Source organism: Gastrolobium bilobum, unplaced genomic scaffold (assembly GCF_033153095.1).
Source record: "Gastrolobium bilobum isolate Gb01-03AN ecotype WA unplaced genomic scaffold, APGP_CSIRO_Gbil_v1 utg95817, whole genome shotgun sequence".
NCBI classification, from domain to species: domain Eukaryota; kingdom Viridiplantae; phylum Streptophyta; class Magnoliopsida; order Fabales; family Fabaceae; genus Gastrolobium; species Gastrolobium bilobum.
In genome coordinates this window covers 1-27082 of record NW_026895761.1, presented here as the reverse complement: position 1 = coordinate 27082, position 27082 = coordinate 1, and positions in this window count along the sequence as shown.

Below are 27082 nucleotides of genomic sequence, written 5' to 3'. Positions count from 1 at the left end.
ACCCTCTCAAGATGTTTTCCAAGTGTTTCCCAAGTGAAAGGATGAAGGAAAATCAAGAAAGATCAAGACTTGGTTCAAGAATGGAAGGAAAGGCCAATAGGGAAGTCACCAAGCAGCTGATCAGCTCCCTCTCACGTTGGTTTTCTGTTTTCTAGGGTTATGTGCCCTTAACAATGGGTATTTATAGCCCAAGCCACTTAAACACACAGTATTAACTTTAATTTCTACGCTTAGCATTTTAATCCCAAACTTTGGATTATGAAACTACATAATTCTCTAAGATTTATCATATTTTTCTTATAATTTTCTGAGCACTTTTCCGGTACGCGCTTTTACCAGCCAGTACCGGTTTCCAGCACCAGTTCTCATTATCTGGACTTGAAACTCGTTTTACAAGTCCTACATATTACGATTAATTTTCCGGGATACTTTTTCGGCACGCATTTATACCGACTAGCAGAACCGGTATCTGCACTTTTCTTCCGAAAAGCGACTTTCAGCATTCTTAATCACTTATTACGATTATTAAGCCTCATAAATAATTATTAGGTTCAATTATGGAATCATTTCCTATTTTCTCGTAATTTATTAATTAAATACCTTAATTAACGGTGCGGGTTCTTACAGTCACAAAATTGGAAAAATAACCCTGAAAATGGATCCAGAATGAAATATTGAGTGGTTGGGCAAGTTTTTGAAAATTTGTGAATAGTATTTTTACCGGGTAAAAATATAGCGGTACAGTTACACCGAAAAGCGAGCTGAGTGAAATTTGAGTTCTAAGTTTGAAAATAAGTTGGAAAAGGTACATAGAACTAAAAATATGATAATTGATGAAATTTGATTAAAATTAAGATATTTTGGGAAACGTGCCAACTGTGCACATATCAGCTTAAAACTGTGATTTCACTGAATGACCGAAAAACTCCGGATTCATCTACTCAAGGGAAATTAAAGGACTTTGGTTAATGTTAAATTTTGCAGTTTATAAACAGTTTAGGGATTATTTGGAGATTAGTGATTTAAATGAGAGATTTGAAATAATTTGAATTAAGTGAGGTGGCAAGTGAGACCCACCTAGTTAAGTGACTAAAGCCAATTGTAAAAAACATTATTCAAGCTTCATCTTCTCTCCTCCTTCTTGTGCAAACCCGTGGCCATTGGAGTGGAAGGGATAAAATATTTATCCTTTGATTTCCTCACCAAAATCAACAAAGTTTGTCATCAAAGTTTAAGTAGACGATTATCCAAACACAACCCATCCATTGGTAGCTCTTGAAACCCCTTAATTTTGAAGAAATCCCACACCCATGCCCATGGTTTTTGTGGAGAAATTGGTGTTCTTGGAGTTGTTTGCTTGAGCTACTGCTTGGGTATTACTTGGAGGAGTCTTAGGCCTTGATCCTTGGTAAGTTTCACCACTTATTGTTGGATGAATTTTGAGATTGAAATTTGAAAACCTAAGGCATGTGTTCTTGGATTGATGTAGTTGGGGACCTCAAATTGAAATTGTGTATTAGATAAATATGTCTTAGAATGATGTTTAAAAATGGCCTTATGGTCGAATTGGTGTTGGGGGGTGCATTGTTTTATGTTTTAACTTTGTTTACAAGCAGATTGATGATCCTATGTGTGATCATTGTAGTTGCCTTCCACAGACGTGAATTTTGAGGATTGAAGCTTTGGATTGCTTTGGTCCTTGACCAAAAGGATTTTGGTAAGTATTGAGTTACTTTTGCTTGGTTGCTTGAATGACCAATTGAGTGGTCTTTATGGTACTAATAAACATGGAAATGACCTTTTATGTAGGTGATGGGACGAAAATTCATTCCCATATAAGCTCATTTTGGCAATAAAAGGCCATTCATTCCTTCATCTGGTGACCAACTTTTGCATTAAAAACACATGTTTAGATCTTTATAACAAAAACACAGTAAGAAACGGATGATGAGGTAATCATTTGATAAATATAGGAAAAAAGGGAACATATTGGTTCATTAAATACACCTGCTCCACTAATTCAATCTCTCTGACCACTTTGCAGGAAACGTTGAAAAGAAGCTTTCAAAAAGCAGGAAAAAATATGTACAACAGAGAATAAAGAGTTACCATTGGGTGAGAGGAAAAGCAAGCATGGGAAGTGCAGAAGGAAAGGCAAATCTCAACAATAAGTGTCCTATCCAGCAACTTGCCTCCCAAAAGAGCACTGTTCACACTGCCCCTTTCATACAATCAAGAAAATAACTCAAATGAAATTACAAGATTTGTCATCCACTTTTCTGGCCTATAAATAGGATGTTCCAACACGAAGAAAGCATCGAATTCCTTAAGAAGAGATCACTTAGTATAGTTTCAATTTCTACTTTCCAGTTGTATAGTTTTTTAGCAATAATTAAGTGTCAGCAACCCTTCCTTCATTCTATACCTTCCATTTGAGACTCCTCACGAGCAACTACCATACTTCTCCATTTTATTTTCTTGTAACCTAATCTTGTTTCTTATTAATATAAGTTGTTATTTCTATTTTCTTCCAATCGTTATCTCTGAACTGAATCTCGGGTCTATGAGACTTCAGTTTGGAATAATTATATTTATAGTCAGAGCCATGGGCTAAGTTATTTGTGGAACAGAAAAGCTGTGAAGTTCTTAAAGAACTATATTCAAAAATTTTGCACTGAAGCTTTTGTATTTCTGTGATTTAAGTGTGCTTTATTCTTTGTGTATCAATGGAAATTGAACTCAAACTGAGAAAGAAACTTCCATAAGGAAGGGATTTCATACAACTTAATAAGAGGAGGAAGGTAGTGTTGTGAAAACAACACTACTGGTTGCCTTAGGAATAAGGAACCACCTCGTTCACTGAAGGTTCTGAACTTAGTAACTGTTAGAGTCAAGGGAGCCATAGAAATATGGAAACTTGTGAGCCATTAAAGTCCATGAGCTGAGGAATCATAGTTGGCAGTGAATAGACCTGAACAAATTCAGATGGGTTAAGTCTTGAGTTGAGAATATAGCCATTTAAGAATGGAACAGTGGATCCGTTCATTGTGTTAAAAACTATTTTTATCCATCCATCTTGTTGTGTCTTAAATATTGTTATCTTGTAGTTATTTTCTTTCATAAATCTTGTGACTATAAAATCAAAACTCCAATGAATCTTGTCGTTCCTTCTCACATCAAGAAGGATTTGGTATATAACGACGTGAGGAGTTGTTTGAAGTCAGACTGAACTTACTATCTTTAAGGAACGTTTTCAAGATAGTAGGGAATGAATGATCAAATAGTTCAAATACTATCTTTTCTTTCATAATAATACTTTATAAAATAGTTTAAGGTATTATTTAGAGTTCTATCCTCGTGGGAACGATAATCTGGACATTAATAATCTCATTTATTACTTGATGTGTGCACTTGCGTAATTGGGTTGATATCAAGAGAACAAAGGCGTTTTCTCTTGATGGACTAAGTAAAGGGAACGTCATTAAAAGAACATCTAAGTAACCAACAAGTTCACACCCAACGGTAAGCATTTCTTGGTTGGAGTAAGTTACGAGGTAACTTGTATTTGAAGCTACCTAGCTTGGGAGCTTCAAGAAGGTAATCTCTTGGTACTAGGGTTAATCCCCGTGGGTAGTGGTTGGAAGTTGTATGTGCAATGGTGTGATTATAACATGTTCATGGATTTGCAAATGTTGGGTACATAAAGTTGTACCGTATCTCTGACCAGTAGATAGTTGTCGTATAACGTTGGGGACTTTCGCTGGATAGGTCTCCGTAAGGAGTTCCAGTTGGCCTGCGACCGTGGAGATGTTATCCGTTGAGGAGCACTCTAGGAATACCTCAGGTGTTATGGTTGAGGGCGCCTTGAATGATACTCTGGGAACATATTCTTGGATTGAGAGCTTGTATGAGGCCAGTAGGCCGGGTGGGTTCGTGGCTTTGGCTCAGACCATTCCAGCTCCATCGTATGTCTGTCTCTTCTATCTCTCTATTTCTCTAAATTCCTTTCTATATCTCTCTCTCTCTATTATCCCCTTATATCTCTAAATCCTTTGCTATATCCCTATATTGTTATAGTTCATTATTGTGATTTACATCTGAGTGAGCCATTGGGCGGAATGATCCTCCAGAACCTTTGGATTACTGAGATATATTCGTATATCTCATCCCGCGTTATGTGGTTATGTTTCAAGAGGTTGTAGCGGGGCTGGGGCACTGGGCAAGAGGCCCACGGGTTGAGTGCATGGAGTTGGATTTTATTTTGCATTTTGGGCCATATTTGACATAGGCTAGACTTAGTGCATGAATATTTGGGTTGCATGAGTTGTTTATACCATGCATTTTGTTGTTCATGTAGTATTATTTTGGCTAAGTCTATGATTGATGTATTTATTCATTTTGGAGTATTTCATTGTACTTACATTTAGATAATTGTATTTACATTGAAAAGTATGTATGTGATGGAAGGGCAATAGGCATATTTTAGGTTTTGATTTTATATGTGTCAATTGTTAAAAATGCATGAAATGGAATTATGTGATTGTAATGAGTTTTAAGTTTTAATAAAGTTAAGCAATGGATTGTAAAGTAATGATAATGATGTAAATTATGGATTGTAAGAGAACCAAGGCATTGTTAGTCCTTGTGTGCCACTCTTGTTAATTAGGTCCCATTTGAGGTTTAAAACACGCTTGGTTAAAGTGGGATATGTTAAACAAACAAAGGAGATACCGTCAAAATTTATAATAAATGAGCAGTTTTTAGGCCAACTTTGGGAGAGCATATCTATCTCCACATAGGTCCAACAGGATGTTCTATACATCATTTTGAAGCTTAAGATTTTAGCTATGTTGTATCAAATTATGGTACCATTTGAATCTGTGTAGAGTCCTGTAGGTCTTATTGAGTGAGGACTGCCTAAAGAGGCCTTGTGCAGAGGCTCTTCGGGTCTGTGACTTTGACGAATTGTTTCTCCCTTAATTATTACTCAAATTAGGCTCATGATACATCAAATTAAAGCTCAAGGTGTCTAGTATGCTGTATACAAAATTTAAAGCAATTGGTTTAGTGTTTTGTCTAGAATCGCAGAAATGGTGAGGGATGTTTGGTTCTCTGTTTTGGGTTGGCTGGCAGATTTACTTTTCCAACTTCAAACGGTTATAACCGGAGCTAGAGAACTCTAAATGAGGCATGTGATATTTCGTTGGAAAGGTAATTGAGTCTAGTTTAACATTCTATAAGATGAGAAATTAATAATGAGTTGGTTGCGCACAGTGACCAGAAAATAGAAGCATGTTCAGTTATAAAAAAACCGTAAAAGTGAGATTTATACTAAGTGGGTTTATGGGAACTCCTTTAGTAACTTATAATAAGTAATATATGATAGTTAAGTTTTCATTTTATCAATTCCGCATTTAGAATTCAGTTATGATCACAACTTATGTCATCAATATTAAAAAAGTTTACTCATATTTTTTAATGAACTGTTGTGACTGTAACTGCGCTTAATATCATAATCAATATTAACAACACCGGTACGTAATGAGCTGTTATAGGCCTCTATGATGGGTCCATAGCAGTTGACTCCTAATTTGGTAATCTGGATGTCTGGGCTACCAGGCTTTAAGTGATGTTGTATTTGTGGCTTTAGGCTTAATTTTTATCCTTGAATTTTATCGACTGGGTTGACGTTCTTTCCGGCCGACTTGATCGATTAGTGGTAATGGTTGTTTTCTTCGATTGTATTTGTGGTCAGATTTTCCATTCTCTGCAATTGGGTCCCGGCCATCTTCTGGTCTATGTTGAGCATTTTTGTTTTCTTTGTATGCTGAGACTCAACTCGATTCCTGGGTTTGGTGTTCTGGGTTTCCTGTAGTGGGAACTGGAGAGAAGAGTCCATCATTACTCGCTTGAAACCTTTGGCCGAGGTCCCAATGAGTTTTTCTTTAGACCTTAGTACCCAGGATCTTGCTTCTTGTCAAGTTTTGAAGCCTGGTCTAACTTTCATGCGTGGTTGTTGATCTATGTTACAGATTCTGAAGTCTGGAACCTAGATGGGTGAGTCGTTTGACTTTCTATTTTCCATACGGTGGTTGTATCCTTACGCGTATCTCCTTCTAAGTGGAGGGACATGCTTAGAAGTTGTGTGTTGCCTTCATGTTTTGTGCGCTATGATGATATTCAGCGTATGTCCTATTCACAAATATATTGTCTCTCGTGAAAAGATCATTTCTCCCTTGTCTTTTCATTTTTGCTCCCAAGGCCTTTGGTATACATTAGTTGGACTCTTCGTTTTCCCCTCTTTCATTCTTGTTTTCCTACTATTGAACACTACCTCTATGATGGAATCTGATGGTGTGGTTTGTAAGAACCCGCACCGTTAATTAAGGAAGTTAATTAATTAATTATGAGAAATTAGGAAATAATTCCATAATTGACCCTAATAATTATGAGAAGGCTTAAATAATTATCGTAAGTGATTAATAATGTTGAAAGTCGCTTTTCTGACGAAAAATGCAGATACCAGTTCTGCTCCTTGGTATAAATGTGTACCGATGAAGTATCCCGGAAAATTATAATGAGTGCATGAATATTCCTAGAATATTATATAGGACTTTGATTTCAAGTTTCAAGATAAATAATGAGAACTGGTGCCAGAACTGATACTGGCAATGTAAAAGCGCGTACCGGAAAAGTGCTGCGAAAAATAAAATAAAAATATGACAAATCTTAGAAAAATGAGTAGGTTCAAAATCCCAAGTTTGGGATTAAAATACTAAGCGTAGCTATTAGTGCTAAGACTGTGTGTTTAAGACTTAAACCACTATAAATACTTATTTTTGGCTCTAAACCCTAGGCCATATCAGTGTTTCTACGTGCACCTTGGGAGGTTGGTCTGTTTGTCACTGTTCTATTGCCTCCTCATGCATCTTGTGAGCCAAGTTGTCATCTTTTGCTTGATTCTTCCCTCTTTCTCTTTGTAAACACTTGTGAGCAACATTGTGAGGGTGAGAGGTAGCCATTTTCTGAGTGTCCAGCCACTATGGGTTGGAGGTTGTGGGCTGAGTTTCTTTGTTTGGGTGTTGGGAGCCATTTCCTTGGTTGTGGGAGCCCTAAGGAGTGATCTTTGTAAAGAAAGGACCTTGCTTTGTTGTCATTTTCGTTTCTTTGCAAAGTCAGAACTATGGGGACTTGGTGGTGAGCTCTAAGAGCCATTGTTGCTCTGTTTGAACTTTGGGTAAGTGTTACCAACCTTGATCATGAGTTTTAATGGATAAAAGTAGAGTCTTTCCATGTTTAATAAGATAAACAAGTAACCAACGTGATAATTGACCTAGAGGGGTTTAAAGATGCATGCTTTAACGTTTAGAAGAGTTAAAAATGGAACCTTTGGAGTGATATCTCGCGAAATGCAGAAACTGCATTCTGTCGCGAAATATTCGGATATGATATCCGGATATGGGGTCTTGTGATATCCGGATATGATATCCCGATATGGGATATCCGATATGTTCCCGACATATATCAGGATATTCTGAGTTTTCGAGAACAGTAGCGGTACTGTTCATACAGAATGTCATTTTGGGTTTGTGGACCCATGATTGGTTAAATTGAACTTCTGTAATGATTAACCTAAGTCAGAATCTAAGTGATTAAGGGCTTATGGCTTTGTGAGAAGCCTAAAGACATGAAACGTAAAGGAAATGCGTTGTCTTTATATCGTATGCTTGTTGTGTTTGAATGTTGATATGATCGCTGGTCCAAAACAGATTGCGATTCTGCCGAGTGTGGACTTTGAGCTTGTGTGGACTCTTGGCTTGGATAGTTAGCTTGCAAGGTAAGCTTTCGTGTCCTCGATTTAGCCATTGTGTGGTTCCACCATACCCCATGGGGGAATGATTTATATGCATGGTGTGTTTACATGCTTTGATAATTAATAATGCTTTGGAGCTTTATGTGCAATGGCTTTTAATATGTATATGTTGTTCCACTTAGACGGTAAGCCTGACTATGTGGCGTCATACAAGACGGTGACACCGTGGGTGGGTGCAAATGGCGTCTTGCACTAGTGTGGGTAATAGACGTATTCCTGCATTTCTCTAGCCAGTAGATTAGTTATAACACACATGACATGATTATCTGCTGCATTGCACTTTATACTATTTAACTGCTTTTGGAACTTATATTGCACATGTAAGTGAGCTTGGGGTGGAAGATCCTTGAGGACCCCTTGTCTTACTGATATTTCTGTTTAGAGATCTCACCCCACGTTTGGGGCGCTTATTTCAGGTTCAGGTAACCCAGGGGTTGAGACCTCTAGCGGAAGGAGGCCGGAGCTTAGTTGATTGATGTTTATCTGCTTATGATGACTATGCTTGGATGCTGATTTTTGTCTGTTGATATCATGCTTATAGCTTCATTTGGTGTTATTGTTGGTTATGTCGTTTATTTGGTGAGCATGGAGATTTTCCATTCCACAGTGACTTGACTTTCTGATTTTAGTTTTGAGTTGTATTAATGTATCAGGATATTTTCTGGACTGCGTGTTGTAGATCCGTGACTTAGATACTCACTTATTTATCTATTGAGGTATTTCAGTTAGTTGTCTTTTGCAATTTACATACAGGCGATGTTTTTATGAAAATAATTAAGTAATCAACTTGGCTAAGTTTAATGACGTCATAATTGAAAAGAAAAATATATTTTGCATTTTTAATTAAGTGTGGCTTAATACGATGACATGTTAACAAACCGGGTATACACGGGGTGTTACATGGTCGAGCTCACTATTGGTAAGATGGACAAATTCGACCTTTTACCTCCCGATGAAGATGAGCATGTCTGTTCTAGCTAGGGTCAGGATGAACCTTCCTTTTTTTTCTCCTATCGTGATGTGATCACGAAGGTCGACCTTTGGTTTTCTTTGACCGAATTTAAAATAGGCGTGCTGGCTCATCTTTGAATCGCTCTGAGCCAACTTTATCCCAATGACTGGGCATTTGTTATGGTCGTTGAACAACTGTACACCTATTTGGCTCTAAACTGGTTATTGCATTTATTCCTTTTCTTTCTCTATGTCTATACACATTGGACTAGGACTGAATTGGCATATCAAAAAAGTTGGGCCAACCTTCGGGGTTCTACATCAAAGCGGCTATTTACCATTTTAGTGACTCCTTAATTTAAACTTATTTCTTTAAGGTGGTAGCTTAGGAAGAAGTCGGCCTTGGTTTCTTTCCTCTAAAAAAGGGAAAAAGGTAAACTTTCTCCTATATTGGTCGTATGACCATTACAATTCGAGTTCTTCCAGTTATCATACTTGAGAAACTAACCTTTTTGTCGAGGAGGGCACTTTGACTGAGGCGTTGCTGAAGTATGGGGAGGATTATGGCTAATATGCCTGTAGCATATATAATTTTATAAGCTAAAAAGAGCAAAGATTTAATACACTTTAAAGCAAAATGGCTTATATTTTTTATAAAGTTGATCAACCATGCTCAGATCTCCTCTCATTGAATATCTTGTGTTTTTGTAGGTAAAAGTACAAGAAAACACCTCATTCATAAGCACAAGAGAAAGCAAAGGCTAGAAGTGTCGCACTATTAGCGCGAGATTGGCGTTATTAGAACGAAACATGCTAGTAGCGCTAGAGCCTAAACCCAGTATAATCTTCATCGGCGAGAAGCACGTGACTTTTTTTAAATAGACATCAAATTTCATTTTTAGGAGGATTTTACACCAAGGATTTGATCAAGATTTGGGCAGATTTGAAATTAAGCTATAAAAGGGGAATATAAACCCTTATTGGCTATCTTTGGCTGGGGAGTTTTTGAGAGATCAAGAAATTGATAGCGTCCTTGGAAACTTGCTGAAGGTCAGGATTTCAGAGAAATGAAGATTGAAGACCATTGGTTTTCTTTTTCTCCTTTTTTTCTTCTACATGACAATTTCTGTTTTCTTTTATTCCATTGTTTTGTTTAAGCCAGTTATGTCTGATTAAGTTTCTTTTGTAGTTAGGATTATGGATCCGACGTGAGTCTTATTTATAGTTTTAATTTGGTTTCTTTAATAAATTATCTTAGTTTATTTGTGTTTTACCTTGAGTGAAATTTCTATATCCTTTTATGAATTGATCACTCTTTTATGGATTTGAGGGTTAAAGTTTACAACAGACATATTGGGGTTAATTTTAATCCTAACAGGGGTCAAATACTAATTCTTGCATGATTTAGGCATAGGCTTGTTTGAGTTGTAAACTCAATAATTTGTCAAGTTTAATGCTTAATTAGAAAAGGATCATTGAGACATTAGAGTTCTAATTGAGTTAAAGGGTTAAAGTCACTAAGACATTAGGATTTAACAAACAATTTAATAAGAAGATGAATTGTCTGAGATATCTAGGATAGTTGTTATTAAAATTAGATTGAACCACTTAAGGAGGATCAGAGGAGAAATAAGTTCTAACTGCAATTTTCGTTTTGATATTCTCAATTTAATTCTCAATTCTTGCGTTCTTATGTGTTCTTGATTTTCATTGCAATTGCCTTTAATTAGTTTTATTCTAATTTAATATTAGTTTTCAAACCAATTGATTTGTCCAAATTAGAGGGAATATTTATAATAGTACTTAGTGCATTAGTCCTCGTGGGACGATACTCAACTCACACTCTTATTACTTGACACGATCGGTATACTTGCCGAAATCGCAACAAGTTAAGCTTAACTTCGATGCACATTATTGAAATTAGTTTTTGCGTGATGATCGTATCCAAGTATTGTGACTTGAAAATTGAATTGGTTTGTGTTAAGAAAAATTGGCTATTTATATTGAATCCATATTGTTGAGTGACCGATCTTGATGGAAATGGATATGGAGAAAGCAATTAAAATTCTTATTATGTTTCAACAGATTGATAAGTGAAGTATTCTTTCGATTATATGTACATGTTGGCTGCCTAATTGCATCTAACCAAGGATATGCTAATGTTTTTAGGAAGAAAATGATGTGTTGGATTTGAGAGTATATGATTCGTAGTTGTTTAGTCATTATGACACATGTTGAATCCAATTGAATATGCTATATGAGTAATTATCAATCACAATTGTTCTATGGAATGTGCATTTGCTTGCATAAGTAAATTGAATGCTTGAGAAATATAGTCAAGGATATGAACGTGTGTTCCCACTACATGTCCCATTCTCTGATAGATTATTGATAGCTTTGGTTGTTTACATGATCACATGGATTGATAAAGGATTTCCTTTTACATGATTGTCTGATGGGAGATGATTGCTGATACATTGTTACATGGCTACTCTGATGGATTATGTGCACCACTGTAATACAAAATCTAATTGTGGATTTTACATGAATATCTAGATTGGTGATAAAGTTAATCCCATCATCATGCATGTGAATTAAGGTCTAATTAGGTATGCATGTGCTTAAAGCTTTAAAATTAAAGAAGTTGGGTAATTCAAGGTTGGTTGACTAGTTAGTATACACTGGAATGCTAAATTATAAAGCATGCATCTGATGTGTCCATTTAGATTGCAAGTATTAGGTAGGTTCATGAATTGATACAAATTGCACATTAACACTGAGTATAAAATGTGATTATGTTTGTGAATGGTATCTGCTGGAAATTGTTCATATTGATGATAGTTGTTCAAACATTAAATCCAGGAATTTTGATTTCAATGAGCTTATTTGCAAATTTGGATAATATCTGTGTGGAATTATAACACCTCGTATTTCTAAATGTATAATTGTATCTGAAAATATGGATTAAGGGATAAGATTAGTGAAAATCCTGAAATTAGAGCCAAAATACGTAAAAATGGTAAAATACCAAACATGTAACCCTAGGCAAGAAAAATTGAGTAGAAGGCCTCAAATGGTAAAAATAATGCCGGAAATGGATTCAGGACGAAAAATTGAGTGGATAGGCAAGTTTCAAAAAATTTGATGAAAAGTAATTTTTCCGGAGTAAAATACTGCGATATAATTGTATCGATAAGCGCGAAAATATGATCAGTATTTTTAGGAAGTAAAATATGACGTGAACGAGAAAAATACGTAGGTTATGAATTTGTGGGGTAAATCCGGTGATTTAAGAAAGTGAAATGACGTGTGGGACCCACTTAAGTGACTTAAGTGGATAAAGTGACTTGAAAATCAGATTTCTCACATTTTCTCTCTCCTCTCTTCTTCTCCCTCACGAGCTCTTCACCATGGAAATAGGGCAAGTGAGTTTCTCAAATTAAAATCTTGAGTTAGAGCCATTTTTGAGAGAAACTTCCGACTACAAAGTTGTTCCCCTTGATCTTGTGAGTGACTTTCATGTAGAGTGCACCTTGTGGGGATCATTGTGTGAGGAGAAATCCTCCATACACAGCCACAAAATTTGGAGCTTTTGGGGGAATTTTAGTGATTTTTGGATTGATTCATTGTTTGAAGATCATCCCCTTGGACCCGAGGAAGCTATTGGTGATAACTTTTCACACTCTCGTTGAGTTTTCATTGAGATCATAAATTGGACGAGGGTTTTGATTATGTGTGTTGAGTTGTGGTAGTTAGGAGTATTAAATGGTATGTCTCCTTTGAAATTAAATGCTTAGAATGATAAATGATGATGATTGATGCAATAAAAATTATGGTGATTTGGAAAATTGTAACTTAGGCAAAATTATGATGGGAATTGTCTTGAAAATCATAAATGTGATGGTTGAGAATTAATGGTTGGTTCTTGGTATGAATTAATAATAGGATTATATGGTGTGTGTGTGTGTGTGTGTGTGTGTGTGTGTGTGTGTGTGTGTGTGTGTAAGTGTTAGATTGAATTAAAACATTGGAGTGTAATGGCATAAAGAATTCGACCATATGAAAATAAATAAGGAAAATAATGTGAAAAGATGGTGGGATCGATGGTGGATGCTTTGGTGCATAAATGATGGGATGATGAATTAGTTTGGTGGTTGAAATGGTTGAGGTAGTTGAATTAAATGTAAGATGGCCATTAGGCCTAAGTGATTATGTTTATGTATTATTGTTGTGAATTGAATTAGTTGTATGCAAGTGTTGATGATATTGGTTAATTGATGAATATAGGTTACCACTCACGGAACCAATAGAAGTGGAATAAGCTTGGAGCTTACGTGGAAGCGCATTGCTTACAGAGTTGAGGTAAACTCTTGGAACTTTAGTTTTATCTCTTGTGTGTTTCGCCACACCTAGTGGAAGGTCGTGGTGGGATTTTGTGCTCTTTGATATTATGTGAAATTGTATGTTCATGCATTGTTGCTTTGATTGTGTGACATATTTGTGATCTCTGGCCAGTAGATGTGTATGGTTTGGACTTCCGCTGGAGATATCTCGTTGGGGGATTCCGGTCTGGTTTTGTCGTGGGGCCGACTCTGGGAGTGGCACCAAGATGATCCAAACGTGGGACTTTCGCTAGATAGGTCTCTTGAGGAGTTCCAGTTGGGTTTTGCCATGGGATCGTCTCATCCATGGGAGAGGCACCAGGAAGCTTCCCGGGAGTTATATAATGGGGTCTTTGAACGGAATCCTTGTGTGGATGTTCTTGGATGTGAGCCCAGTGTGTTGTAATTTTGTATGTTATGCATTTTATATGATGATCATTGTATGCACATTGAGTGAGCCATGGGGTAGAGTGATCCTCTAGTACCCTTGGTTTACTGAGATATATTTGTATATCTCACCCCGCGTTTGGGGACTCATTTAAGGTTATAGTGAGCATGAAGGACCTTCGGGCAATAGGCCCGCTTAGTGGAGGAGTTGAGCATGATGTGCATATGGAGAGTATAGCATTTTGGAGGATTACATTTGATGCACATAGGATAGTGTTTAGCATATTTGAACTTAGGTTATGAACATATTGTATGTTGATATTGCCATGCTTTGGAGTATTCATGACTAGATTCTAAGTCTATGTAGGTGATGTATATTGATGCCTATGGTTTCTATTGAGATTTTGGTGAGCATGGGACTTGTCCATGGTCACACATTATGTTTTGAGGAATTTGGTGACTTAGTGTTGTAAATGAGCCATATGATGTGTAAATGGCAAGACAAATGGTGAATATTGTAAATGATACATTTGTATTAGATTATGCATGATGGAAGGGCCTAGAGCCTACATTAGTACTTGTACAAGCTGTAAATTTAGTATTCAAGTATTAGGAGTAGATTACATGATTCATTTTGAAATGAAAAAGATGTCATCTGTCATTTTTACAGTAGAGTAATCGATTACCTCAAATGTATAGTAATCGATTACTTGAAATAGGGGACGCAAAAATTGAGCCACTGTGATCTAAGTAATCGATTACTTTTCCATAGGTAATCGATTACCTAGTTCAGTAATCGATTACGTATGGAAAGGTAATCGATTACCAAAAACAGGGGAGTTCAAATTGAGCTACTGCTTCATTCTGGATCTTCTAGTAATAGATTACCTCAAGAATGGTAATCGATTACTACTGAGTAAATTTTGAAAATAAGTGTTTTTATAACCCTGAGTTTATGGTATTGCTTCGAGGGGTTGTAATGAATAAGTTTTATGCTTTCGCGAGTTTTACATTTACAATTACGATGTTGTTTTAATTGATTACGGAAATGATTAATGTTTAACGATAAAGGTTGAATAAAAGAAAAAGTTTACCCGTAATTTAATTATCTCAATTACTGTGATTGGAACTGCGCTTAATACCATACGCTACGATAACATTACCGGTACGTAACGAGATGTTACATTTTATGGTATCAGAGCAGTTTACTAGGGAACTCTGATTATGTATGACTGAGTTTTGTGTTGCATAGCTACCTGTAAACTCTTTATGATTAATGTATATATGATTCCTCAGTGTGGGTTTGATCAGCTCAATCCTTTGTGTTACATGTACAGTTATTATGAGGAGGATTTGTGGTCGCCGTGGGACACGAGGTGCAGATCCTCCACCGCCTGATTTGGTTATTGCAGTTCTAAATGCTCTGCAGGAAGAGAAGGCTGCTAATAGGACTACGACTGAAAACCTGATGAAGAATAATCAGGATATGCTGCAGGCCTTCATGAATGAGATGAGGGCTAAGAGAGCTCAGCATAGGAGGGATGATTCTCCTCCGCATACGGCTACGGTGAAGCCTACACCTGCGCCATCTGTTACACCCCCGCACGGGGAGAGTGGGGCTAGTCACCATACTAGTGAGGCTAGTCAGCCCACTGCTGATCCTACATATGTTGCTCAGTCTATTGGGCTACTAAGCAAGTTGGTGATGATGCTGCGGATGAGCGAAGACTCATCGCATTTCTGAAACATAAACCGCCAGCATTTCTGGGGTCAAAGGACCCGAAGGAGGTTACTACCTGGCTTATGGGAATGGATAAAATATTCCAGGTGATGCGGTGCCAGGATCCTCATAAGTTGTTATATTCGGTGTATATGCTAGAGGGAAATGTCCATGAATGGTGGTGCAACGTATCTCGCCCTTTTACTATCAGGGTGAGGAGCTGACATGACCCTTGTTTGAGGGCTTGTTTCATGAAGAGTATTTTTCCCGAGATGTCAGGGAGGCAAAGCAAGGAGAATTTGATAAACTTGTACAGGGGTCTATGACCGTGGATGCTTACTTGGCTAAATTCAATGAGTTGGTCAAGTTTGCCAATTATGGGGGTACTCTGCCTACTCCGGAATTTCTATCTGCGAAGTTCCAAAGGGGATTAAGTGAAAAGATTGCAAAGCGCATGTCGAATACTGCTGTCACAAATTTTGCTAATTTAGTGACCCAGTGCAAGAGGGTTGAGACTGTGTATGGCAGGTATCTGAAGTCTAATTCTGCTAAAAAGCAAGAGATGAAGAAGAACAATAATCTTTCTGGTTCTAATTATAGAGGTGGTCATAACAATAATAATAAAAGGGGTAGGGGTTTCAAGTAAGGCAACTTCCTGGTCAATTTAAGAGTGGTGCAGCCCTTAGTGGTTCAGCTGTTGATAGATAATATACCCCACAATGTGGGAAGTGCAAGAAATACCACAAAGATGTATGTGGTGCAGCCTCGGGGGCGTGTTTCAAGTGTGGTCAGACTGGTCATTTTGCTAGGAGTTGTCCATCTTCTGCTGGGCAGGCTGCGAATCTGCAGGCCTGGTCATTGTAAGAACCCGCACCGTTAATTAAGGAAGTTAATTAATTAATTATGAGAAATTAGGAAATAATTCCATAATTAACCATAATAATTATGAGAAGGCTTAAATAATTATGGCAAGTGATTAATAATGTTGAAAGTCACTTTTCTGACGAAAAGTGCAGATATCGGTTCTGCTCCACGGTATAAGTGCATACCGATAAAGTATCCTGGAAAATTATAATAAGTACATGAATATTCCTAGAATAATATATAGGACTGTGATTTCAAGTTTCAAGTCGAAATAATGGGAACCGGTGCCAGAACTGATACTAGCTATGTAAAAGCGCGTACCGAAAAAGTGCTGCAAAAAATAAAATAAAAATATGATAAATCTTAGAAAAATGAGTAGGTTCAGAATCCTGAGTTTGGAATTAAAATGCTAAGCGTAGCTATTAGTCCTAATACTGTATGTTTAAGACTTAAACCACTATATATACTCATTTTGCACACAACCCTAGGCCATAATCAGCCTCTCTACGTGGGTTTCTGAGTGTGAGCTGCTGCCCTTGCCTTCTCCACCATTTCTTGACCTTCCAAGGAGTTTTTCTTCATACTTCCTTCATCAAACATCCTTGTGTGAGTGAGATAAAGCATTGGGAGTGGGTGTGAGACCTTCTTGCTGAGTTGGGGTTGCTGTGAGAAGGGTTGTGGTTGCTGCCTCTGAGTTTGGTGAGTGTGTGCACCTTTGGCTTGGCATTTGTGGTGCCAAGAAGTCATCATTTGTGTAAAGAAACAACCTTTGGTGTGCCATTTTCGTTTGCCTTGCAAGTCAGAACTTGGGGAGCTATTGTGAGAGCTCCAAGAGCCATTGTTGCTCTGTTTTAAGCTTGGGTAAGCTTCACCAACCTTGATCATGAGTTTTAATGATTAAAAGTGGAGTCTTGGCATGTTTAATGAGTTGTGTAAGTTATCAACCAGTATATGAACCTAAATGGGCTTAAAGATGCATGCTTTAACATTTAGAAGTGTTAAATATGGAACCTTTGGAGTGATATCTCACGAAATGCAGAAACTGCATTTTGTCACGAAATATCCGGATATGATATCTGGATATGGATATCCGGATATGTCCCCGACAAATATTCGGATATTCAACGAAATTCGATACAGTGTCTGTATTGTTCATACAGAACTGTGTTTGGGGTTTGTGGACCCTAGATTGATGAAGTTGAACTTCTGTATTGGATGTTTAAGTCAGAATCTAAGTGATTAAGGGCTTATGGCTTTGTGAGAAGCCTAAACATATGCAACGTAAAGGAAAGACGTTGTCTTTATGTCTTATGCTTGTTGTGTTTGAATATTGATACGATTGTTAATCTAAAACAGATTGTGATCTTGTTGTTTGTGGACTTTGAGCTTGTGTGGACTCTTGGCTTGGATAGTTAGCTTGCAAGGTAAGCTTTCGTGTCCTCGGTTTAGCCATTGTTGGTTCCACTATGTCCCATAGGGGGATGGTTATATGCATGATGTGTTTTCATGTATTGTTTTATTGAAATGATGTTCAGCTGTTAAGTGCAAATGCTTATGATATGTATGTGGTGTTCGCCTAGACAGGATGTGATCCTGTGGGTAGGTACGGCATGGGCGCGTACTGTGTGGGTAATAGAAGTATTCTTGCATTTCTCTGGCCAGTAGATTATTTATAACATACATGACATGATTATCTGTTGTATTGCACTGTTTTGGAACTTATATTGTTGAACTGCTTTTGAAACTGATATTGTACATATAAGTGAGCTTGGGGTGGAAGATCCTTGAGGACCCCTTGTCTTACTGAGATTTCATTTTAGAGATCTCACCCCGCGTTTGGGGCGCTTATTTCAGGTTCAGATAACCCAGGGGTTGAGACCTCTAGTGGCAGGAGGCCGGAGCTTAGTTGGTTCATGTTTATTTGCTTATGATGACTATGCTTGGATGCTGGATTATTTCTGTTTATGCATTTAGCTTCATTTATAGATTATTATGATGTTATGGTTGAGACTATGTTGGGCTTGTTGCCTTATTTGGTGAGCATCGGAATTGTCCATGCCACATTGACTTGACTTTATGCTTTTAGTTTCGAGTTATATTAATGTATCAAGATATTGTCTGGACTACGTGTTGTAGATCTGTGACTTAGATACTCACACTTATCTATCTATATGAGGTATTTCATTTAGATGTCATTTTGCAACTTACATACAGGCGATGCTTTTGAAATAGAAATTAATAATCAACTTGGTTAATGATAATGATGTCATAATTGAAAAGAAAAAGATATTCTGCATTTGTAAATTAAGCGTGGCTTAATACGATGTCATGTTAACAAACCGGGTATACATTGGGTGTTACAGTCATCTTATACTCCTACTGCGGGACAGGCTGCGAATCTGCAGGCCTTACCGACTACTACTACTGCTACTGTTGTTGTTATTCCTATGGTTAGACGAGTGTATACTACAAATGCGCAGCATATGGAAATGGCCCCGAATCTGGTAAAAGGTATAATTTTCATTTATAATATTGATTTGTCTGTATTGTTTGATTCGGGAGCGACACATTCGTTCATGGAAGAATATGTGGTTAAGGCGTTGGACTTAAGGGTACAACGAATGATTCCCCCTATGCGAAATACTACTGCTATAGGAGAGGGTAGTGATTCATCCTTTATGTGTAAGGAGGTTGGGTTTGTTTACGAAGGCAGGGGTTACACTATTGATTTGATTATCTTGCCCCTGGCCTCTGTTAATTTGATATTGGGTATGTACTGGTTGTCTCAAAACTGCGCAATGATTGATTGCTGCGGAAAGAGGTTGATACTATCTCACGAGAAGCCCTCTGTTTGTCCGTCTCCTTATATGTCTGTCTGTCTGTCAGACTATTATCTAAGATTGAATAGGAGCATATGGAGCATCTGAGGACTGTGTTGCAGGCGCTAAAAGATAAGAAGCTATATGCTAAGCCGTCTAAGTGTGAATTCTAGCTATTTGAGGTGCAATTTCTGGGTCATGTGATTTCTGCTAGTGGTGTTGTTGTAGACCCTAGTAAGATTGAAGCGGTAAGTGAATGGTGTAACACCCCGTGTATACCCGGATTGTTATCATATTATGGTATTAAGCGCAGCTCAGAAGGAAAGACAAATCTCAACAATAACTGTCTCATCCAGCCACTTGCGCTCCTCAAAGCACTGTTCACACCGCCTCTTTCATGCAGTCAAGAAAACAACTCCAAGGGAATTACTCACTTTGCCATTCACTCTTCTGCCTATAAATAGGACGTTCCAGCACGAAGAACACATCGAATTTCTTAAGAAGAGATCATTTAGTTTAATTTGTTGTTTTTCTTTTGTATAGTTTTAGCTATAGTTAAGTGACAACACTTATTCTCTATTCCATATCACCCACTTGAGACTCCTCATGAGCAACAACCATATTCTCCACTTTCTATTTTGTTGTAACCTAACTTGTTTCGATTTAAATATAAGTGTTATTTCTCTCCTTTTCACTCGTTATCTCAGAACTGAATCTCGGGTCTATGGGATTTCAGTCCATAATAATTATGTTTAAAGTAGTAGCCATGGGCTAAACAATCTGTAGAACGAAAAAACTGCAAAGCTCTTAAAGACATATTCTCAAAACTTTCGAACTGAGCTTTTGTATTTCTCTGGTTAAGTAAGCTATATTCATTGTGTATCAATGGAAATTGAACACATACTGAGAAAGGAACTACCATAAGGAAGGGATTTTATGAAAGTTCGAAATGGCCTTGAAGGTCGATGCATGCAAGAGGGAAAAACAAAATTTTTCTTTGCGGAATATACATGCACATCAAGATCATGCTTTAGGAAAGCATGATGTTACCTTGTTCGTGAAATCACCAGATGATCAAGGCAGGTCTGAAGGGTTCAGACCCTCTAATGTTGATCCACACCACCCACTCGTCTAGGTGCAAGAACTCCATCTTGTGAAGCCACCTGATGATCACCACAAAGAGGCTTGCTAGGCTCTCTATGTGTGAAGATGGAGGCTAGGTGAAAGTGTTTGAAAGAGTGAAGCTCTCAATGTGAAAGCTTCACAAGTGGCGCAGGAGAAAGGAGAGAATATGCTAGGCTTTTCAGAAAAACCCTTGGAGGAACAACTAACACTTAGGCGCATAAGAGGAGAGTATTTAAAATAAAATACCAATCAGATTTTTCTCCCAAAAATCTGATCATTAGGCGCCAGATTGGAGAGAGAGAAGTGAAGCTGTTTAATTTCAAAAATTGCTAACAGGCTCCTGGAATATTCTCTTGAGAATTGGTTCAAAACCTATTCAAAATTCTGATCAGAAATCTTCATAAGATCAGCTATATGGAGCACCCCATATAGCCCAAAAAAGGTGACCAGATACATCTGAGTAGTTGCATTCAAATTTGAATCAACTCACTCAGATTTTCTCCCAACTGACTGAATCTTCTGGAGCTGATTTTGATGAGCAAATCTTACTCACCAACAGCCCAAATCAGCGCCATATATAGCCTTGGATTATGTCCAAAAGATTCTCTCATGATACTAGTGATTTGTTCCAACAAGATCTCATCTTATCCTTTTGTTATGAAACAACCTTTCATAGGCAATTCAAATTCGAATTCAAATATTTGAATTCAAACATTCGATTATTCAAATTCAAATGTTCAAACATTCAAATTCAAAATTCAAATTCAAAGTTCAAATTTCAAATTTCAAAATTCAAATTTCAAAATTCGAATTCAAAATTCAAATTTCAAAATTCAAATTTTAAATTTCAAATTTCAAATTTCAAATTCAAAATTCAAATTCAAAATTCAAAATTTCAAAATTCAAAATTCGAATCCCAAAATTCAAAATTTAAATGTTTGATAATTAATTTAACTAATTAAATTAATTAGTAATGTCTTGGACTATCCAAGCCCATTACAATGATCCATGCGCCCTCCACCCCTTTAGGTGGAGTTCCAAACAACTTCTTGGGCTAATAACTATTATTAGGCCCAATATCTTTAATGCTAGAGCATCTAGACAATTAGGTGTTTGTGTGTGACCCATTAGGTCCAACTTAGCCACTGACATAAATGGGCTTGGGCCCAATAAGCCCACAACCCATCTAATGACAACACAGAGCACTAGCAATGCTTTGTTGCCCCAAAACTAGTTAGATTAATGATTTGATCATCCTATTAAACATATTTGGTTTCCGTATGTTTGTCCCTTCGTCTCGGTTACCTTCCCATAAAACCTAGGGTAAGGAAACGCATCAACCCTTGCGGTTTAGGGTTAGCTTTATATGAAATAAGGAGTCTTCAATTTACTGACTCTAAAGGCGGATCATCTTATGATCTCTTTTACTATGCATAGATTCCCGAGTCATAGTAAATGTCATCTTGATTTCTCCGGTTTAAGGATAACCTAATCTCTCACAGAGATTTGACGAATCCCTTCAGCTTATCACCCTAGCCCTGTGCCCTATCAGGACAAGCCCAAGAGCATACCTAGGAGTCTCCATGTTTCAGGCAGACGAGGTATACAGTCAAAGCATGCCTTCTAGAACACAATCTAAGTGATAACTTTTGGTCTAAGGAAAGACATACCCAAATATGAAGAGACTACTCTAATGATACTATCTGTGAGATTTCCTCATAGAGTCTCTTTGTGGGTCCGTTCAGTGCGAGCTATACCCTTATAGGTCCACCCACGACTTTAGCTAAGACATCTCCATATCTGTAGCACATGAGGTCTATACCTTGTATACATATACAAATAGATAAGTCGTGCTAGTCTTACCCGAGATTACTGACCCCATTCTCAGTATCTCTAGACTAGGAACATAAAATTAGGAATAAACATCCGGTATTCTTGAATCCTCATGATTGTGATCTCATCACAGATACTCAAGAGATACCTATTTTATTCCACGGGGTTTATCAAGCTATTCATAATATATTAACATTACCCGAGATAAAGAGTGCTTTTATTTATTTGCAACAATATTAAAAAGGTCTACATCTCTGTCCTTATTTAATCATAAGATTGTCTCTAGGACACCCAAATACTAACAAGATCCCACTTGGCCTAGAGCCAATCAGACCTAAGTCGTATACCCAAAGCCTCATAATGACTATCATGTTTTCTCTGAGAAACAGCCTTTGTCAGAGAATCGGCCAGGTTATCATCTGTGGGAACATAATCCATCTTTACATGCATTCTATCAATGATTTCTCTAATCAGGTGATATCTGCGGAGCACATGCTTAGATCTTTGATGAGACCTAGGTTCCTTTGACTCCGCAATGGCTCCAGTGTTGTCGCACAGCAATTGTATGGGCTCATCCACGCTTGAACCACCCTAAGTTCAGATATGAACTTCTTGATCCACACGGCCTCCTTAGCCGCTTCTGAAGCAGCTATGTATTCAGCTTCTGTCATTGAATCTGTTGTTGTCTCCTGCTTGGAACTCTTCCAAGATACTGCCCCACCATTTAAGGTGAATACGAACCCTGACTGTGACTTGCAGTCATCTTTGTCACTCTGAAAGCTGGCATCAGTGAACCCTTTCACTGTAAGCTCATTAACCCCACCATAGACCAAAAACGCATCCTTAGTTCTTCTCAAGTATTTAAGGATGGTCTTGACTGCCGTCCAGTGACCCTCTCCAGGGTCAGACTGGTATCTGCTCGTAATGCTTAAAGCATATGAGACATCTGGTCTCGTACATATCATGGCATACATGATGGACCCAATAGCCGAAGCGTATGGAATTCCACTCATGCGATCCTTCTCAGGATGTGACTTAGGACACATAGCCTTTGAAAGATGTATCCCATGACTGACAGGTAGAAAACCCCTTTTCGACCCTTCCATGCTAAACTTTTTTAGCATCTTGTCAATATACGTGGATTGAGATAAACCTAGCAGCCTGTTTGATCTATCTCTATAGATCTTTATACCAAGTATAAAGGCCGCCTCTCCCAAATCCTTCATGGTGAAGCTTTCTGAAAGCCATTCTTTCGTTGTTCGTAATGTGGGGATGTCATTTCCTATAAGCAATATGTCATCTACATAAAGCACTAGGAAGACAACATTACTCCCACTAACCTTCCTATAAACACAAGGTTCATCCTCGTTCTTGATGAAACCGTTACTCCTAACGACCTCATCAAAACGAATATTCCAACTCCTTGATGCTTGCTTTAGCCCATATATCGACCTTTGAAGTTTGCATACCATATGCTCCTGATCTTTGATTACAAAGCCTTCAGGTTGTGTCATGTACACTTCCTCCTTCAAGAACCCATTCAAGAAGGCGGTCTTGACATCCATTTGCCAAATTTCATAGTCGTGATATGCCGCTATTGCAAGCATGATCCTAATAGATTTGATCATGGCAACAAGTGAGAAAGTCTCATCATAGTCAACTCCTTGTCTTTGACGATACCCTTTCGCAACGAACCTAGCTTTGTAGGTCTGAACGTTGCCATCTGCATCAGTCTTTCTTTTAAAGACCCATTTGTTACCAATGGGAACTATTCCTTGCGGTTTTGGAACCAAAGTCCATACCTTGTTTTGATACATCGAATCCATTTCAGATTCCATGGCTTCAAGCCATCTAGAAGAGTCAACATCCTTGACTGCCTCTTCGTAGTTACTTGGTTCATCATCCTCGACGGTTTGCTGATTCTCAATCACAAATCCATACCTCTCAGGTGGATGGATGACCCTCGTAGACCTACGGAGTTGTGTGTTTACTTCTCCATCGGAGAACGTCGCCTGCTGAGCAGACTTGGGTTCTTCAATCTGTTCACGTGGTTCTTGAACTTCTTCAAGATCAATCTTACTCCCACTGGCTCCTTGAGAGATCAAATCCTTCTCAAGGAACTCAGCATTCTTGGATACAAACACTTTGTGTTCATCCATAGAGTAAAAGTAGTATCCTTTAGTACCTTTAGGATACCTCACAAAAAGACATTTAGTACTCTTAGCACTAAGCTTGTCTGATGCCAATGTCTTGACATAAGCAGGCGATCCCCAAACCCTGAGATAACTCAGGTTGGGTCTCTTACCATTCCATATCTCATATGGTGTGGTCTGAACAGATTTAGACGGTACCCTATTTAGCAGGTATGCCGCTGTGTCTAAGGCATATCCAAAACGATTTTGGAAGTTGAGTCTCACTCATCATAGACCTTACCATGTCTAACAAGGTCCTGTTTCTCCTTTCGGAGACACCGTTTTGGTGTGGTGTGTAAGGAGCAGTAAACTGCGAGAGAATTCCATTCTCTCTTAGATAATCCTGAAATTCATGGCTCAAATATTCACCACCACGATCTGATCGTAATGTCTTAATTATCTTGCCACGTTGTTTCTCTACTTCACTCCTAAACTCTTTGAACTTTTCAAAAGCTTCGGATTTATATCTCATCAGGTACACATACCCAAATCTTGATTTGTCATCCGTAAAGGTAATGAAATAGGAGTATCCTCCTCTAGCCTCAATAGACATTGGGCCACATACATCAGAGTGAATGAATTCTAATAACTCACTAGCCCTATGACTCTCAAGCCCTTTGGGCATGTGACGAGTCATTTTTCCAGCTAGACAAGATTCACATTGTCCATAGGATTCCAAATCCAAGGAATCTAGGTATCCATTTGCATGCATCCTAGACAATCTTTTTTCATTTATGTGCCCTAGTCTACAGTGCCAAAGATATGATTGATTATCCATCCTAGGTCGTTTCACATCTATTTTGAGCACTTCAGTTCCCATTTCCAGAACATACAATCCATTTATTAAGGTAGCAGTACCATAAACAATATCATTCATAATGATAGAAAATGTACCATTCTTAATACTGAAAATAAAACCATCTTGTTCCAAACAAGAAATTGAAATAATGTTTCTAGAAATACTTGGAACATAAAGACATTTATTCAAATGCAAAATAAGGCCCGTAGGCAAAATGAGGTCGGCTTCTCCAATAGAATGAGCAGCAACTCTTGCTCCATTTCCAACGCGGAGGTCCACCTCATTCCTCTCCAATCTCTTGGGGCTCCTAAGTGCCTGCAACATATTGCAGATGTGAGAACCAACCAAAACCGGTATCCAATACCCATAAAGTAGGATTAACATATGAATAATTTATCTCAATCATGAAAATACCTGAGGTAGAAGCATCACCATGCTTCTTATCCTTCACACTCTTCAGGTAGTCTGGACAGTTCCTCTTCCAATGGCCTTTCTTGCCACAATGGAAGCACTCAGCATCGCCTTTGTCCTTGGATGCTTTCTTACCCTTCTTGTTGCCCTTCTTCTTCTTGGATTTTCCTTTGGGCTTAAGGAAGTCACCTTTAGCAGGCCCCTTACCCTTACCCTTGGCCTTGCTAGGCCTACCAATCAGAAGAGCTTGTGTCTTATCCTTCTTGATAGACACTTCAGCAGTTGTTAACATACTTAACAACTCAGGAAAGCTCACTTGCATCCCATGCATGTGGTAATTCATGATGAATTGACGAAAGGAAGGTGGAAGTGAGGTGAGCACTAAGTCATTACTTAGTTCGGCATCCATGATAAAGCCTAGATTTCCTAGCTTCTCAATCAGACCGATCATCTAAGAACATGACTGCCAACAGGCATGCTCTCAGACATCCTGCAAGAGAACAATTCTCTTGAGGCCTCATACCTCTCATGCCTGCCTTTAATGTCATACAACTCCTTGAGATGTAAGACAATAAAGGGAGCATTCATATGCTCATGCTGCTTTTGCAGTTCAGGCGACATGGATGCCAACATGATGCAGACAGCCAACACATTGTCATCCATGTGCTGTTTGTGGGCCTCAAAATCAAATTCCGCGAACCCATCTTCCCCTTCCCTAGGAGCTACGGGTAATTCAGCATCTAGGACGTAAGCAATCTTTTCGGCCCTTAGAACAATTCTTAGGTTCCGATACCAGTCCATAAAATTTGGACCGGTCAGCTTGTTCGTATCAAGTATGGAGCGCAGTGACAGTGTATTAGTCATACTAATTAACTGAAAAATGTAAAGATAAAATTAATTAATATTTGTTCATGTAGTAAAAACAAATTATTAAAGACTTTAAATAATTTTGCCCCTCCCACTATTTTATCTAAGTCAATGACCCTTCCTTTTGACTTAGGGTTATTCTACTTTTAGAATTTACCTTAGTGGGATTAAGAATGCGATTATTTATTTTAACCCCCGTCTGAGACCGCAAGATTAATTTAAATAATGGATTGATCTTTATCAATTGTATCTCATACCCTTTCTTAACATTAGGTTGACAACTCCTTGTCACTTAGTGGTGCATCTCATGCAACCAACCTAGCACTATTATCCTAAGCACATAAGCCCGGCTGAGCCTGCAGCTCATGTCTCAGTTAAGCACTAACCAGAACCCCAAGTGTCTTACACTTCTAATACTACTCTTACTCAACGAAACAGTGGGTCCCAACTGGGTTGTAGAGCACCACTATTTAGAGGAGGTTTGAGTAATATTGGTGGTGTGAGGTAATCATGCGCTCAATAATTTTATTCCTTTTAAGGGTTCATTTTATTAAGGGTTTATTAAGTCTCATCAAACACATTAATATATTATCATGCTAGTCGTAACCTATGTCATACATCTAACGGTTTAAACTAGACGCAATTGGACTTGCATAATAATCATACAAACGCGATTTAGTCCGACTCATGCATACGAGACGTCATAAGTCATAAAGCATACATATCGCGATACTCTATCTCATGCATACTAGTCGTATAATAACATACATGCAAATAAAACAGTTTTATTTTGAGATAGTCATGGTGCTCGCTTCTTTTATCCATACTCCTTCTCAAGCCTCGGCTTCTTGTCGTCTAT